At 60.3% G+C, this 18,202-nt stretch overlaps 1 non-coding gene across 1 annotated transcript; it reads left to right on the top strand.

Moving 5' to 3' along the window:
• The first annotated feature begins 3,911 nt into the window (after positions 1-3,911).
• trnar-ucg (transfer RNA arginine (anticodon UCG)) lies at positions 3,912-3,984 on the top strand. Its single transcript has one exon. It is a non-coding gene; the product is annotated as a tRNA-Arg (tRNA).
• The last annotated feature ends 14,218 nt before the right edge of the window (positions 3,985-18,202 follow it).

Raw genomic sequence — 18,202 nt, forward strand, 5'->3', positions numbered from 1 at the left:
CCGGATAAAGCGCACCTGATCAAGGCTTCCCGCCCCTTTGAACGCCTCAGTTTGGATTTCAAAGGGCCCCTCCCTTCCACCGACCGCAACGCATACTTCCTGAACGTGGTGGACGAGTACTCTCGTTTCCCCTTCGCCATCCCCTGCCCCGACATGACAGCGGCCACAGTCATTAAAGCCCTTGGCACCATATTCGCACTGTTCGGTTGCCCCGCGTATATCCATAGCGACAGGGGGTCCTCCTTCATGAGTGACGAGCTGCGCCAGTTCCTGCTCAGCAAGGGCATAGCCTCGAGCAGGACGACCAGCTACAACCCCCGGGGGAACGGGCAAGTAGAGAGGGAGAACGGCACGGTCTGGAAAACCGTCCTACTGGCCCTACGGTCCAGGGATCTCCCAGTTTCCCGGTGGCAGGAGGTCCTCCCGGACGCTCTCCACTCCATCCAGTCGCTGCTGTGTACCACCACTAACCAAACGCCTCATGAGCGCCTCCTTGTCTTCCCCAGGAAGTCCTCCTCCGGAACGTCGCTGCCGACCTGGCAGGCGGCCCCAGGACCCATCTTGCTCCGGAAACATGTGCGGGCGCACAAATCGGACCCGTTGGTTGAGAGGGTTCACCTTGTCCACGCGAACCCGCAGTACGCCTATGTGGCGTACCCCGACGGCCGACAGGACACGGTCTCCCTGCGGGACCTGGTGCCCGCCGGAAACACACACACACCCCCGACACCGATCATCCCCTCCCTGCCACCGACGCACCCCGCGACCGCCCCCTTCCCGGGGGGATCGGTCCTCCTCCTGTGCCCGCCCAGGAGTAAAACAGGAACAAACAGCGAAACGCTCCCGGAGACGACAACACCCGAGCAAGCACCTGCACCACTGAGGCGATCGACGAGGAAGACCAGACCGCCCGCTCGACTCGGGGAATCCGCGTGACACCAAGAATGTTGTTGTAACAAAAAAAAAATTTTTTTGCTCGTATTGTAAATAGTTCTCACAAACTTGTACATAGCCCAGTGTAGGGCTAAAGCTGTAGTAACACTGTCCAAAATTTGTTCCAGGGCCAGCCTTGTAAACCCCTACCACCATGCGAACCACCACCCCGCCGGGTTCCTTTTTAACAAGGGGTGAATGTGGTGGTATGTATTAGGGGTCATGTGGGACCTGTGAAGCCGAGATGCTATTGGCTGACAGATCCCGGGTCCTGGTTGGATCTGCCGACTTCTGGCTCCGCCCTGAAGGCGGAGTATAAGAACCCGAGCTTCTCCCCGCAGCTTCATTCTGTTGCTGAGCTGCTGGGGACAAGCATCACTTAATAAAGCCTGGATCTGCTTCATCACTTCTCGTCGCTCGTAAGTCATTGTGCGCTACAACCACTTCTTAACGGTTCCATTCGGCGTCACGAACGGAGTCTTGGTCTTCCAACGGGAGATGGACCGAATGGTTGACCAGCACGGTTTACGGGCCACGTTCCCGTACCTCGGCTACGTCCCCATCTGCGGCCACGACCAGCAGGATCACGACGCCAACCTCCGCAAATTCCTCCAGACCGCTAACGCCCTCAACCTCACCTGCAACGAGGAAAAATGCGAGTTTAGCACCGACCATCTAGCCATCTTGGGCAACGTGGTGCGTAATGGAGTGATAGGCCCCGACCCCGAACGCATGCGCCCCCTCATGGAGTTCCCTCTTCCCCACTGTGCCAAAGCCCTGAAACGCTGCCTGGGCTTCTTTTCTTATTACGCCCAGTGGGTCCCCCAGTACGCAGACAAGGCCTGCCCACTAATCCAGTCCACTACTTTTCCCCTGTCGACAGAGGCCCGCCAGGCCTTCAGCCGCATCAAAGCGGATATCGCAAAGGCCACGATGCGCGCCATCGACGAGTCCCTCCCCTTCCAAGTCGAGAGCGACACATCCGACGTAGCTCTGGCGGCCACTCTCAACCAAGCGGGCAGACCCGTGGCCTTTTTCTCCCGGACCCTCCACGCTTCAGAAATTCGCCACTCCTCAGTAGAAAAGGAGGCCCAAGCCATAGTGGAAGCTGTGCGACATTGGAGGCATTACCTGTCCGGTAGGAGATTCACTCTCCTCACTGACCAACGGTCGGTAGCCTTCATGTTTGATAATGCACAGCGGGGCAAAATCAAGAATGACAAGATCTTGAGGTGGAGGATTGAGCTCCCCACCTATAACTATGAGATCTATGAGAGGGAGAACGGTACGGTCTGGAAGACCGTCCTACTGGCCCTACGGTCCAGAAATCTCCCAGTTTCCCGGTGGCAGGAAGTCCTCCCGGATGCTCTCCACTCCATCCGGTTGCTGCTGTGTACCACCACTAACCAAACGCCTCACGAGCGCCTCCTTGTCTTCCCTAGGAAGTCCTCCTCCGGAACGTCGCTGCCGACCTGGCTGGCAGCCCCAGGACCCATCTTGCTCCGAAAGCATGTGCGGGCGCACAAATCGGACCCGTTTGTTGAGAGGGTTCACCTTCTCCACGCAAACCCCCAGTACGCCTACGTGGCGTGCCCCGACGGCCGACAGGACACGGTCTCCCTGCGGGACCTGGCGCCCGCCGGAAACACACACACACTTCCAACACCGATCATCCCCACCCTGCCACCGGCGCACCCCACGACCGACTCCTTCCCGGGTGGATCGTTCCTCCTCCCGTGCCCGCCCAGGAGTAAAGAAACAGGAACGAACAGCGCAACGCTCCCAGAGACGACAGTGCCCGAGCCAACACCTGTACCACCACCGGGGCTGAGGCGATCGACAAGGACGACCAGGGCACCCGCTCGACCCGTGGAATCCGCGTGACACCAAAAAAACTTGTAAATAACTCTGACAACACCTGTACATAATGATTCTGACAAAACCTGTACATAATAATTCTGACAGAACTTGTACATAGTTAACGGTTGGGCTAAATGCACAGCCACTGTTCGAAATTTGTTCCAGGACCAGCCTTGTAAACCCCTACCACCATGCGAACCACCACCCCGCCGGGTTCTTTTTTAACAAGGGGTGAATGTGGTGGTATGTATTAGGGGTAGCCGAGAGGCTATTGGCTGACAGGTCCCGGGTCCTGGTTGGATCTGCCGCCTTCTGGCTCCGCCCTGAAGGCGGAGTATAAGAGCTCGAGTTCTCCCAGCAGCCGCATTCTGTAACTGAGCTGCTGGGTAACAAGTCTTGCTTAATAAAGCCTCGATTGATTTCATCTCTTCTCGACTTGAGTGAGTAATTGTTGCGCTACAGAGATATGTCAGGTCAAAGAGATAGGTTTAAGGATCATCTTGAAGGGGGAGAAAGTGGAGATGTTTAGGCAGAGACAGCTGAAGGCACAGCCACCTACGGGTAGGATTAAGGAACTGAACAATGGACAAGATTGTTGGTCAGATTTGGAGCAGCACAGTGATCCCAACAGGTTGCAGAAGGTTACAGAAATACGAAGGGCCAGTATACAGAGAATTTGAATATGAAAACTGAGTGGTTTAATCAGTGGGAGGGAAGCTGGAATGTGCCATGAGCCACTGTGTTATTCTCCTCTCTGCAAAAAGCAGAATAAATAAATGCTCTTACCAAATCGAGACACAAGCTTCAAATAATAAATTACTTTAATATTGCACCTTTAACATAATTAACCATCCCGAAAATACTTCATAGAGGTGTAATCAAAAGAAAAAAAAGATTTGTACATATGTAGTACTTTTCACCGTGTGCAAAGAAGGGGCCGGAGCAGAATAATGAAGTTGTTGTGACTTTGTTGTTGAATTTTGGAGCAGGCTGATTGTGATCAGGCAGAGAAGGATCTGGGTGAGCCGCTGATCAAAGCGGTTCAAAGTTGTTGTGCTGACATTAAGCAATCTGTGTTCACCAGTGCGGATGTCTTGTCCCATTTCAGTTAATGTACCGACCGCGTGGCCTAATGGATAAGGCGTCCGACTTCGGATCGGAAGATTGAGGGTTCGAGTCCCTTCGTGGTCGCATTTTACAAAAATGGGTCTTAATCCGGGAAACAAGTGTCCTTTTAAATGCAGAAGTATTAATGCGGCGGTATCGTCCCAGATTCCCCCAGTTGCAAATTTTACAGCCATTTATTTAATTTCATTTAACATTGACTAAATATAAACCTCGGGAGTGGTACAGCCGGAAGCCGCGGCCCAAAGATCCTCTCCCGGCAGAATGGCTCCAGCCGCACGACACACCGACATTGACACTTTAATCAGCGGCAAAGATCCCCAGTCCCGTCCCGAGCCCCCAACACTCAACCCATTCATTCACCATCTGTCAACTCAGAATGCGCGGTGACCGCACCCCCCTCACTGAGACACAGTGTATCACCCCCCCCCCCTCACTGAGACACAGTGTATCACCCCCCCCCCCCCCTCACTGAGACACAGTGTATCACCCCCCCCTCACTGAGACACAGTGTATCACCCCCCCCTCACTGAGACACAGTGTATCACCCCCCCCCCCCTCACTGAGACACAGTGTATCACCCCCCCTCACTGAGACACAGTGTATCACACACCCTCCCTCACTGAGACACAGTGTATCACCCCCCCCCCCTCACTGAGACACAGTGTATCACCCCCCTCACTGAGACACAATGTATCACCCCCCCCCACTGAGAGACAGTGTATCACCCCCCCCCTCACTGAGACACAGTGTATCACCCCCCCCCCCTCACTGAGAGACAGTGTATCACACACCCTCCCTCACTGAGACACAGTGTATCACCCCCCCCCCCTCACTGAGACACAGTGTATCACCCCACCCCCCGGGCGGACTGAGACACAGTGTATCACCCCCCCCCCCTCACTGAGACACAGTGTATCACCCCCCCCCTCACTGAGACACAGTGTATCCCCCCCCTCACTGAGACACAGTGTATCACCCCTCCCCTCACTGAGACACAGTGTATCACCGCCCCCACTGAGACACAGTGTATCAAACCCCCCTCACTGAGACACAGTGTATCACCCCCCCCTCACTGAGACACAGTGTATCATCCCCCCCCTCACTGTGAGACAGTGTATCACCCCCCCCCCCCGGGCGGACTGAGACACAGTGTATCACCCCCCCCCTCACAAGACACAGTGTATCACCCCCCCTCACTGAGACACAGTGTATCACCCCCCCCCCCCCACTGAGACACAGTGTATCACTCCCCCCTCACTGAGACACAGTGTATCACCCCCCCCCCCCACTGAGACACAGGGTATCACCCCCCCCCACTGAGACACAGTGTATCACCCCCCCCCTCACTGAGACACAGTGTATCACCCCCCCGCCCCCCCACTGAGACACAGTGTATCACCCCCCCCGGGCGGACTGAGACACAGTGTATCACCCCCCCCCCGGGCGGACTGAGACACAGTGTATCAACCCCCCTCACTGAGACACAGTGTATCACCCCCCCCTCACTGAGACACAGTGTATCCCCGCCTCACTGAGACACAGTGTATCACCCCCCCCTCACTGAGACACAGTGTATCACCCCCCCCCCACTGAGACACAGTGTATCACCCCCCCCCTCACTGAGACACAGTGTATCACCCACCCCTCACTGAGACACAGTGTATCACCCCCCCCCCCCACTGAGACACAGTGTATCACCCCCCCCCCCTCACTGTGAGACAGTGTATCACCCCCCCCCCCGGGCGGACTGAGACACAGTGTATCACCCCCCCCCCTCACTGAGAGACAGTGTATCACCACCCCCCCCGGGCGGACTGAGACACAGTGTATCACCCCCCCCCTCACTGAGACACAGTGTATCACCCCACCCCCCCCACTGAGACACAGTGTATCACCCCCCCCCCACTGAGACACAGTGTATCACCCCCCCCGGGCGGACTGAGACACAGTGTATCACCCCCCCCCCGGGCGGACTGAGACACAGTGTATCACCCCACCCCCCCTCACTGAGATACAGTGTATCACCCCCCCCACCCCGGGCGGACTGAGACACAGTGTATCACCCCCCCCCTCGCTGAGACACAGTGTATCACCCCCCCCCCCCGGGCGGACTGAGACACAGTGTATCACCCCCCCCCCTCACTGAGACACAGTGTATCACCACCCCTCCCGGGCGGACTGACACACAGTGTATCACCCCCCCCCCTCACTGAGACACAGTGTATCACCCCCCCTCACTGAGACACAGTGTATCACCCCCCCCCCCCCCGGGCGGACTGAGACACAGTGTATCACCCCCCCGCCCCCCCGGGCGGACTGAGACACAGTGTATCAACCCCCCCCTCACTGAGACACAGTGTATCCCCCCCCTCACTGAGACACAGTGTATCATCCCCCCCCCCTCACTGAGACACAGTGTATCACACCCCCCCCCCTCACTGAGACACAGTGTATCACCCCCCCTCACTGAGACACAGTGTTTCACCCCCCCCCGGGCGGACTGAGACACAGTGTATCACACCCCCCCCACTCACTGAGACACAGTGTATCACCCCCCCCCACTGAGACACAGTGTATCACCCCCCCCCTCACTGAGACACAGTGTATCACCCCCCCCCCCCCACTGAGACACAGTGTATCACCCGCCCCGGGCGGACTGAGACACAGTGTATCACCCCCCCCCTCGCTGAGACACAGTGTATCACCACCCCCCGCCGGGCGGACTGAGACACAGTGTATCACCCCCCCCCCCTCACTGAGACACAGTGTATCACCCCCCCTTCCCGGGCGGACTGAGACACAGTGTATCACCCCCCCCCTCACTGAGACACAGTTTATCACCCCCCCTCACTGAGACACAGTGTATCACCCCCCCCCCCCCGGGCGGACTGAGACACAGTGTAACACCCCCCGCCCCCCGGGCGGACTGAGACACAGTGTATCACCCCCCCTCACTGAGACACAGTGTATCGCCCCCCCTCACTGAGACACAGTGTATCATCCCCCCCCCTCACTGAGACACAGTGTATCATCCCCCCCCTCACTGAGACACAGTGTATCACCCCCCCCTCACTGAGACACAGTGTATCACCCCCCCCTCACTGAGACACAGTGTATCCCCTCCCCCGGGCAGACTGAGACACAGTGTATCACCCCCCGCCCCTCACTGAGACACAGTGTATCACCCCCCCCTCACTGAGACACAGTGTTTCACCCCCCCCCCCCGGGCGGACTGAGACACAGTGTATCACACCCCCCCCCCCTCACTGAGACACAGTGTATCACCCCCCCCCCGGGCGGACTGAGACACAGTGTATCACCCCCCCCCCCACTGAGACACAGTGTATCACCCCCCCCGGGCGGACTGAGACACAGTGTATCACCCCCCCCCCCCGGGTGGACTGAGACACAGTGTATCACCCCACCCCCCCTCACTGAGACACAGTGTATCACCCCCCCCCCCCCGGGCGGACTGAGACACAGTGTATCACCCCCCCCCCCCCCGCTGAGACACAGTGTATCACCCCACCCCCGGGCGGACTGAGACACAGTGTATCACCCTCCCCCCCCCCTCACTGAGACACAGTGTATCACCCCCCCCTCCCGGGCGGACTGAGACCCAGTGTATCACCCCCCCCCTCACTGAGACACAGTGTGTCACCCACCCACCGCCCCCCGGGCGGACTGAGACACAGTGTATCACCCCCCCCGCCCCCCGGGCGGACTGAGACACAGTGTATCACCCCCCCCCTCAATGAGACACAGTGTATCGCCCCTCCTCACTGAGACACAGTGTATCATCCCCCCCCCCCTCACTGAGACACAGTGTATCACACCCCCCCCCTCACTGAGACACAGTGTATCACCCCCCCCCTCACTGAGACACAGTGTATCCCCTCCCCCGGGCGGACTGAGACACAGTGTATCACCCCCCCCCCCCTCACTGAGACACAGTGTATCACCCCCCCCCCCTCACTGAGACACAGTGTTTCACCCCCCCCCGGGCGGACTGAGACACAGTGTATCACACCCCCCCCTCACTGAGACACAGTGTATCAACCCCCCCCCCCCCACTGAGACACAGTGTATCACCCCCCCCCTCACTGAGACACAGTGTATCACCCCACCCCCCACTGAGACACAGTGTATCACCCCCCCCCGGGCGGACTGAGACACAGTGTATCACCCCCCCCCCCCCCGGACGGACTGAGACACAGTGTATCACCCCACCCCCCCCTCACTGAGACACAGTGTATCATCCCCCCCACTCACTGAGACACAGTGTATCATCCCCCCCCCCTCACTGACACACAGTGTATCACACCCCCCCCCCTCACTGAGACACAGTGTATCACCCCCCCCTCACTGAGACACACTGTATCCCCTCCCCCGGGCGGACTGAGACACAGTGTATCACACCCCCCCCTCACTGAGACACAGTGTATCACCCCCCCCTCACTGAGACACAGTGTTTCACCCCCCCCCCGGGCGGACTGAGACACAGTGTATCACACCCCCCCTCACTGAGACACAGTGTATCACACCCCCCCCCCCACTGAGACACAGTGTATCACCCCCCCCTCACTGAGAAACAGTGTATCACCCCCCCCCCCCCCCCCACTGAGACACAGTGTATCACCCCCCCCGGGCGGACTGAGACACAGTGTATCACCCCCCCCCTCACTGAGACACAGTGTATCACCCCCCCCTTACTGAGACACAGTGTATCACCCCCCCCACCCACTGAGACACAGTGTATCACCCCCCCCCCTCACTGTGAGACAGTGTATCACCCTCCCCCCCCCCCGGGCGGACTGAGACACAGTGTATCACCCACCCCCTCACTGAGAGACAGTGTATCACCCCCCCCCCGGGCGGACTGAGACACAGTGTATCACCCCCCTCACTGAGACACAGTGTACCACCCCCCCCTCACTGAGACACAGTGTATCACCCCCCCCACTGAGACTCAGTGTATCACTCCCCCCTCACTGAGACACAGTGTATCACCCCCCCCCCCACTGACACACAGTGTATCACCCCCCCCACTGAGACACAGTGTATCACCCCCCCCCTCACTGAGACACAGTGTATCACCCCCCCGCCCCCCCACTGAGACACAGTGTATCACCCCCCCCGGGCGGACTGAGACACAATGTATCACCCCCCCCCCCCGGGCGGACTGAGACACAGTGTATCACCCCCCCCTCACTGAGACACAGTGTATCACTCCCCCCCTCACTGAGACACAGTGTATCCCCCCCCTCACTGAGACACAGTGTATCACCCCCCCCCTCACTGAGACACAGTGTATCACCCCCCCCTCACTGAGACACAGTGTATCACCCCCCCCCACTGAGACACAGTGTATCACCCCCCCCTCACTGTGAGACAGTGTATCACCCCCCCCCCCGGGCGGACTGAGACACAGTGTATCACCCCCCCCCCCTCACTGAGAGACAGTGTATCACCACCCCCCCCGGGCGGACTGAGACACAGTGTATCACCCCCCCCCTCACTGAGACACAGTGTATCACCCCCCCCCTCACTGAGACACAGTGTATCACCCCCCCTCACTGAGACACAGTGTATCACCCCCCCCCCACTGAGACACAGTGTATCACCCCCCCCGGGTGGACTGAGACACAGTGTATCACCCCACCCCCCCCCGGGCGGACTGAGACACAGTGTATCACCCCACCCCCCCTCACTGAGACACAGTGTATCACCTCCCCCCACCCCGGGCAGACTGAGACACAGTGTATCACCCCCCCTCGCTGAGACACAGTGTATCACCCCCCCCCCCCCCCGGGCGGACTGAGACACAGTGTATCACCCCCCCCCCCTCACTGAGACACAGTGTATAACCCCCCCCTCCCGGGCGGACTGAGACACAGTGTATCACCCCCCCCCTCACTGAGACACAGTGTATCACCCCCCCTCACTGAGACACAGTGTATCACCCCCCCCCCCCGGGCGGACTGAGACACAGTGTATTACCCCCCAGCCCCCCGGGCGGACTGAGACACAGTGTATCACCCCCCCCCTCACTGAGACAGAGTGTATCGCCCCCCCTCACTGAGACACAGTGTATCATCCCCCCCCCTCACTGAGACACAGTGTATCACCCCCCCCCTCACTGAGACACAGTGTATCACCCCCCCCCCCCACTGAGACACAGTGTATCACCCCCCCCGGGCGGACTGAGACACAGTGTATCACCCTCCCTCGCTGACACACAGTGTATCACCACCCCCCGCCGGGCGGACTGAGACACAGTGTATCACCCCCCCCCCCTCACTGAGACACAGTGTATCACACCCCCCCCTCACTGAGACACAGTGTATCACTCCCCCCCTCACTGAGACACAGTGTTTCACCCCCCCCCCGGGCGGACTGAGACACAGTGTATCACACCCCCCCTCACTGAGACACAGTGTATCACCCCCCCCCCCTCTGAGACACAGTGTATCACCCCCCTCACTGAGACACAGTGTACCATCCCCCCCTCACTGAGACACAGTGTATCACCCCCCCCACTGAGACTCAGTGTATCACTCCCCCCTCACTGAGACACAGTGTATCACCCCCCCCCCCCACTGACACACAGTGTATCACCCCCCCCACTGAGACACAGTGTATCACCCCCCCCCCTCACTGAGACACAGTGTATCACCCCCCGCCCCCCCACTGAGACACAGTGTATCACCCCCCCCCGGGCGGACTGAGACACAATGTATCACCCCCCCCCCCCCGGGCGGACTGAGACACAGTGTATCACCCCCCCCTCACTGAGACACAGTGTATCACTCCCCCCCTCACTGAGACACAGTGTATCCCCCCCCTCACTGAGACACAGTGTATCACCCCCCCCTCACTGAGACACAGTGTATCACCCCCCCTCACTGAGACACAGTGTATCACCCCCCCCCCACTGAGACACAGTGTATCACCCCCCCCTCACTGTGAGACAGTGTATCACCCCCCCCCCCCGGGCGGACTGAGACACAGTGTATCACCCCCCCCCCCTCACTGAGAGACAGTGTATCACCACCCCCCCCGGGCGGACTGAGACACAGTGTATCACCCCCCCTCACTGAGACACAGTGTATCACCCCCCCCCCTCACTGAGACACAGTGTATCACCCCCCCTCACTGAGACACAGTGTATCACCCCCCCCCACTGAGACACAGTGTATCACCCCCCCCGGGTGGACTGAGACACAGTGTATCACCCCACCCCCCCCCCGGGCGGACTGAGACACAGTGTATCACCCCACCCCCCCTCACTGAGACACAGTGTATCACCTCCCCCCACCCCGGGCAGACTGAGACACAGTGTATCACCCCCCCTCGCTGAGACACAGTGTATCACCCCCCCCCCCCCCCGGGCGGACTGAGACACAGTGTATCACCCCCCCCCCCTCACTGAGACACAGTGTATAACCCCCCCCTCCCGGGCGGACTGAGACACAGTGTATCACCCCCCCCCTCACTGAGACACAGTGTATCACCCCCCCCTCACTGAGACACAGTGTATCACCCCCCCCCCCCCGGGCGGACTGAGACACAGTGTATTACCCCCCAGCCCCCCGGGCGGACTGAGACACAGTGTATCACCCCCCCCCCCTCACTGAGACAGAGTGTATCGCCCCCCCTCACTGAGACACAGTGTATCATCCCCCCCCCTCACTGAGACACAGTGTATCACCCCCCCCCCTCACTGAGACACAGTGTATCACCCCCCCCCCCACTGAGACACAGTGTATCACCCCCCCCGGGCGGACTGAGACACAGTGTATCACCCTCCCTCGCTGACACACAGTGTATCACCACCCCCCGCCGGGCGGACTGAGACACAGTGTATCATCCCCCCCCCCTCACTGAGACACAGTGTATCACACCCCCCCCTCACTGAGACACAGTGTATCACTCCCCCCTCACTGAGACACAGTGTTTCACCCCCCCCCGGGCGGACTGAGACACAGTGTATCACACCCCCCCTCACTGAGACACAGTGTATCACCCCCCCCCCCCTCTGAGACACAGTGTATCACCCCCCCCACTGAGAAACAGTGTATCACCCCCCCCCCACTGAGACACAGTGTATCACCCCCCCCCGGGCGGACTGAGACACAGTGTATCACCCCCCCCTCACTGAGACACAGTTTATCACCCCCCCCTTACTGAGACACAGTGTATCACCCCCCCCACCCACTGAGACACAGTGTATCACCAGCCCCCCTTCACTGTGAGACAGTGTATCACCCCCCCCCCCCCGGGCGGACTGAGACACAGTGTATCCCCCCCCCCTCACTGAGAGACAGTGTTTCACCCCCCCCCACCCGGGCGGACTGAGACACAGTGTATCACCCCCCCTCACTGAGACACAGTGTATCACCCCCCCTCACTGAGACACAGTGTATCACCCCCCCCACTGAGACACAGTGTATCACTCCCCCCTCACTGAGACACAGTGTATCACCCCCCACCCCCACTGAGACACAGTGTATCACCCCCCCCACTGAGACACAGTGTATCACCCCCCCCCCCCCACTGAGACACAGTGTATCACCCCCCCCCCCCTCACTGAGACACAGTGTATCACCCCCCGCCCCCCCACTGAGACACAGTGTATCACCCCCCCCGGGCGGACTGAGACACAGTGTATCACCCCCCCCCCCGGGCGGACTGAGACACAGTGTATCACCCCCCCCTCACTGAGACACAGTGTATCACCCCCCCCTCACTGAGACACAGTGTATCACCCCCCCCATCACTGAGACACAGTGTATCACCCCCCCCTCACTGAGACACAGTGTATCACCCCCCCCCTCACTGAGACACAGTGTATCCCCCCCCTCACTGAGAGACAGTGTATCACCTCCCCCCCTCACTGAGAGACAGTGCATCACGCCCGCCCTCACTGAGACACAGTGTATCACCCCCCCCTCACTGAGACACAGTGTATCACCCCCCCTCACTGAGACACAGTGTATCACCCCCCCCCCCCGGGCGGACTGAGACACAGTGTATCACCCCCCAGCCCCCCGGGCGGACTGAGACACAGTGTATCACCCCCCCCCCCCTCACTGAGACAGAGTGTATCGCCCCCCCTCACTGAGACACAGTGTATCATCCCCCCCCCTCACTGAGACACAGTGTATCACCCCCCCCTCACTGAGACACAGTGTATCACCCCCCCCCCACTGAGACACAGTGTATCACCCCCCCCGGGCGGACTGAGACACAGTGTATCACCCCCCCTCGCTGACACACAGTGTATCACCACCCCCCGCCGGGCGGACTGAGACACAGTGTATCACCCCCCCCCCCTCACTGAGACACAGTGTATCACACCCACCCCTCACTGAGACACAGTGTATCACTCCCCCCTCACTGAGACACAGTGTTTCACCCCCCCCCGGGCGGACTGAGACACAGTGTATCACACCCCCCCTCACTGAGACACAGTGTATCACACCCCCCCCCCCACTGAGACACAGTGTATCACCCCCCCCTCACTGAGAAACAGTGTATCACCCCCGCCCCCCCCACTGAGACACAGTGTATCACCCCCCCCGGGAGGACTGAGACACAGTGTATCACCCCCCCCTCACTGAGACACAGTTTATCACCCCCCCCTTACTGAGACACAGTGTATCACCCCCCCCACCCACTGAGACACAGTGTATCACCACCCCCCCCCTCACTGTGAGACAGTGTATCACCCACCCCCCCGGGCGGACTGAGACACAGTGTATCCCCCCCCCTCACTGAGAGACAGTGTTTCACCCGCCCCCACCCGGGCGGACTGAGACACAGTGTATCACCCCCCCCTCACTGAGACACAGTGTATCACCCCCCCCCACTGAGACACAGTGTATCACTCCCCCCTCACTGAGACACAGTGTATCACCCCCACCCCCACTGAGACACAGTGTATCACCCCCCCCCACTGAGACACAGTGTATCACCCCCCCCCCACTGAGACACAGTGTATCACCCCCCCCCCTCACTGAGACACAGTGTATCACCCCCCGCCCCCCCCACTGAGACACAGTGTATCACCCCCCCCGGGCGGACTGAGACACAATGTATCACCCCTCCCCGGGCGGACTGAGACACAGTGTATCACCCCCCCCTCACTGAGACACAGTGTATCACCCCCCCCTCACTGAGACACAGTGTATCACCCCCCCCCATCACTGAGACACAGTGTATCACCCCCCCCTCACTGAGACACAGTGTATCATCCCCCCCCCTCACTGAGACACAGTGTATCCCCCCCCTCACTGAGAGACAGTGTATCACCTCCCCCCCTCACTGAGAGACAGTGTATCACGCCCGCCCTCACTGAGACACAGTGTATCACCCCCCTCATCACTGAGACACAGTGTATCACCCCCCCCCTCACTGAGACACAGTGTATCCCCCCCCCTCACTGAGAGACAGTGTATCACCCCCCCCCGCACTGAGACACAGTGTATCACCCCCCCCTCACTGAGACACAGTGTATCACCCCCCCCCCTCACTGAGACACAGTGTATCACCCTCCCCCCCGGGCGGACTGAGACACAGTGTATCACCCCCCCCTCACTGAGACACAGTGTATCACCCCCCCCTCACTGAGACACAGTGTATCCCCCCCCTCACTGAGACACAGTGTATCACCCCTCCCCTCACTGAGACACAGTGTATCACCCCCCCCACTGAGACACAGTGTATCACCCCCCTCCCTCACTGAGACACAGTGTATCACCCCCCCCTCACTGAGACACAGTGTATCACCCCCCCCACCCACTGAGACACAGTGTATCACCCCCCCCCCTCACTGTGAGACAGTGTATCACCCCCCCCCCCGGGCGGACTGAGACACAGTGTATCACCCCCCCCCTCACATGACACAGTGTATCACCCCCCCTCACTGAGACACAGTGTATCACCCCCCCCCACCCCGACACAGTGTATCACTCCCCCCTCACTGAGACACAGTGTATCACCCCCCCCCCACTGAGACACAGGGTATCACCCCCCCCCCACTGAGACACAGTGTATCACCCCCCCCCTCACTGTGAGACAGTGTATCACCCCCCCCCCCCCCGGGCGGACTGAGACACAGTGTATCACCCCCCCCCCTCACTGAGAGACAGTGTATCACCACCCCCCCCGGGCGGACTGAGACACAGTGTATCACCCCCCCCCTCACTGAGACACAGTGTATCACCCCACCCCCCCCCACTGAGACACAGTGTATCACCCCCCCCCCACTGAGACACAGTGTATCACCCCCCCCCCTCACTGAGACACAGTGTATCACCCCCCCCGGGCGGACTGAGACACAGTGTATCACCCCCCCCCCCCCCGGGCGGACTGAGACACAGTGTATCACCCCACCCCCCCTCACTGAGATACAGTGTATCACCCCCCCCCACCCCGGGCGGACTGAGACACAGTGTATCACCCCCCCCTCGCTGAGACACAGTGTATCACCCCCCCCCCGGGCGGACTGAGACACAGTGTATCACCCCCCCCCTCACTGAGACACAGTGTATCACCCCCCCTCCCGGGCGGACTGACACACAGTGTATCACCCCCCCCCCTCACTGAGACACAGTGTATCACCCCCCCTCACTGAGACACAGTGTATCACCCCCCCCCCCCGGGCGGACTGAGACACAGTGTATCACCCCCCCTCGCTGACACACAGTGTATCACCACCCCCCGCCGGGCGGACTGAGACACAGTGTATCACCCCCCCCCCCCCTCACTGAGACACAGTGTATCACACCCCCCCCTCACTGAGACACAGTGTATCACTCCCCCCTCACTGAGACACAGTGTTTCACCCCCCCCCGGGCGGACTGAGACACAGTGTATCACACCCCCCCTCACTGAGACACAGTGTATCACACCCCCCCCCCACTGAGACACAGTGTATCACCCCCCCCTCACTGAGAAACAGTGTATCACCCACCCCCCCCCCCACTGAGACACAGTGTATCACCCCCCCGGGCGGACTGAGACACAGTGTATCACCCCCCCCTCACTGAGACACAGTTTATCACCCCCCCCTTACTGAGACACAGTGTATCACCCCCCCCACCCACTGAGACACAGTGTATCACCACCCCCCCCTCACTGTGAGACAGTGTATCACCCACCCCCCCGGGCGGACTGAGACACAGTGTATCCCCCCCCCCTCACTGAGAGACAGTGTTTCACCCCCCCCCACCCGGGCGGACTGAGACACAGTGTATCACCCCCCCTCACTGAGACACAGTGTATCACCCCCCCCTCACTGAGACACAGTGTATCACCCCCCCCCACTGAGACACAGTGTATCACTCCCCCCTCACTGAGACACAGTGTATCACCCCCACCCCCACTGAGACACAGTGTATCACCCCCCCCCACTGAGACACAGTGTATCACCCCCCCCCCCCACTGAGACACAGTGTATCACCCCCCCCCCCTCACTGAGACACAGTGTATCACCCCCCGCCCCCCCACTGAGACACAGTGTATCACCCCCCCCGGGCAGACTGAGACACAGTGTATCACCCCCCCCCCGGGCGGACTGAGACACAGTGTATCACCCCCCCCTCACTGAGACACTGTGTATCACCCCCCCCTCACTGAGACACAGTGTATCACCCCCCCCCCCCATCACTGAGACACAGTGTATCACCCCCCCCTCACTGAGACACAGTGTATCACCCCCCCCCCCCTCACTGAGACACAGTGTATCCCCCCCCTCACTGAGAGACAGTGTATCACCTCCCCCCCTCACTGAGAGACAGTGTATCACGCCCGCCCTCACTGAGACACAGTGTATCACCCCCCTCATCACTGAGACACAGTGTATCACCCCCCCCTCACTGAGACACAGTGTATCCCCCCCCTCACTGAGAGACAGTGTATCACCCCCCCCCCGCACTGAGACACAGTGTATCACCCCCCCCTCACTGAGACACAGTGTATCACCCCCCCCCCCTCACTGAGACACAGTGTATCACCCTCCCCCCCGGGCGGACTGAGACACAGTGTATCACCCCCCCCTCACTGAGACACAGTGTATCACCACCCCCTCACTGAGACACAGTGTATCCCCCCCCTCACTGAGACACAGTGTATCACCCCTCCCCTCACTGAGACACAGTGTATCACCCCCCCCACTGAGACACAGTGTATCACCCCCCCCCCCTCACTGAGACACAGTGTATCACCCCCCCCCTCACTGAGACACAGTGTATCACCCCCCCCCCACCCACTGAGACACAGTGTATCACCCTCCCCCCTCACTGTGAGACAGTGTATCACCCCCCCCCCCGGGCGGACTGAGACACAGTGTATCACCCCCCCCCTCACAAGACACAGTGTATCACCCCCCCTCACTGAGACACAGTGTATCACCCCCCCCCCCCACCCCGACACAGTGTATCACTCCCCCCTCACTGAGACACAGTGTATCACCCCCCCCCCACTGAGACACAGGGTATCACCCCCCCCCCACTGAGACACAGTGTATCACCCCCCCCCCCCTCACTGAGACACAGTGTATCACCCCCCCGCCCCCCCACTGAGACACAGTGTATCACCCCCCCCCGGGCGGACTGAGACACAGTGTATCACCCCCCCCCCCGGGCGGACTGAGACACAGTGTATCAACCCCCCTCACTGAGACACAGTGTATCACCCCCCCCTCACTGAGACACAGTGTATCCCCGCCTCACTGAGACACAGTGTATCATCCCCCCCTCACTGAGACACAGTGTATCACCCCCCCCCACACTGAGACACAGTGTATCACCCCCCCCCTCACTGAGACACAGTGTATCACCCACCCCTCACTGAGACACAGTGTATCACCCCCCCCCCACTGAGACACAGTGTATCACCCCCCCCCTCACTGTGAGACAGTGTATCACCCCCCCCCCCCCCGGGCGGACTGAGACACAGTGTATCACCCCCCCCCCCCTCACTGAGAGACAGTGTATCACCACCCCCCCCCGGGCGGACTGAGACACAGTGTATCACCCCCCCCCTCACTGAGACACAGTGTATCACCCCACCCCCCCCCACTGAGACACAGTGTATCACCCCCCCCCCCCACTGAGACACAGTGTATCACCCCCCCCCTCACTGAGACACAGTGTATCACCCCCCCCGGGCGGACTGAGACACAGTGTATCACCCCCCCCCCCCGGGCGGACTGAGACACAGTGTATCACCCCACCCCCCCTCACTGAGATACAGTGTATCACCCCCCCCCACCCCG

Source organism: Scyliorhinus torazame, chromosome 18 (genome assembly GCF_047496885.1).
Source record: "Scyliorhinus torazame isolate Kashiwa2021f chromosome 18, sScyTor2.1, whole genome shotgun sequence".
Classification (NCBI taxonomy): domain Eukaryota; kingdom Metazoa; phylum Chordata; class Chondrichthyes; order Carcharhiniformes; family Scyliorhinidae; genus Scyliorhinus; species Scyliorhinus torazame.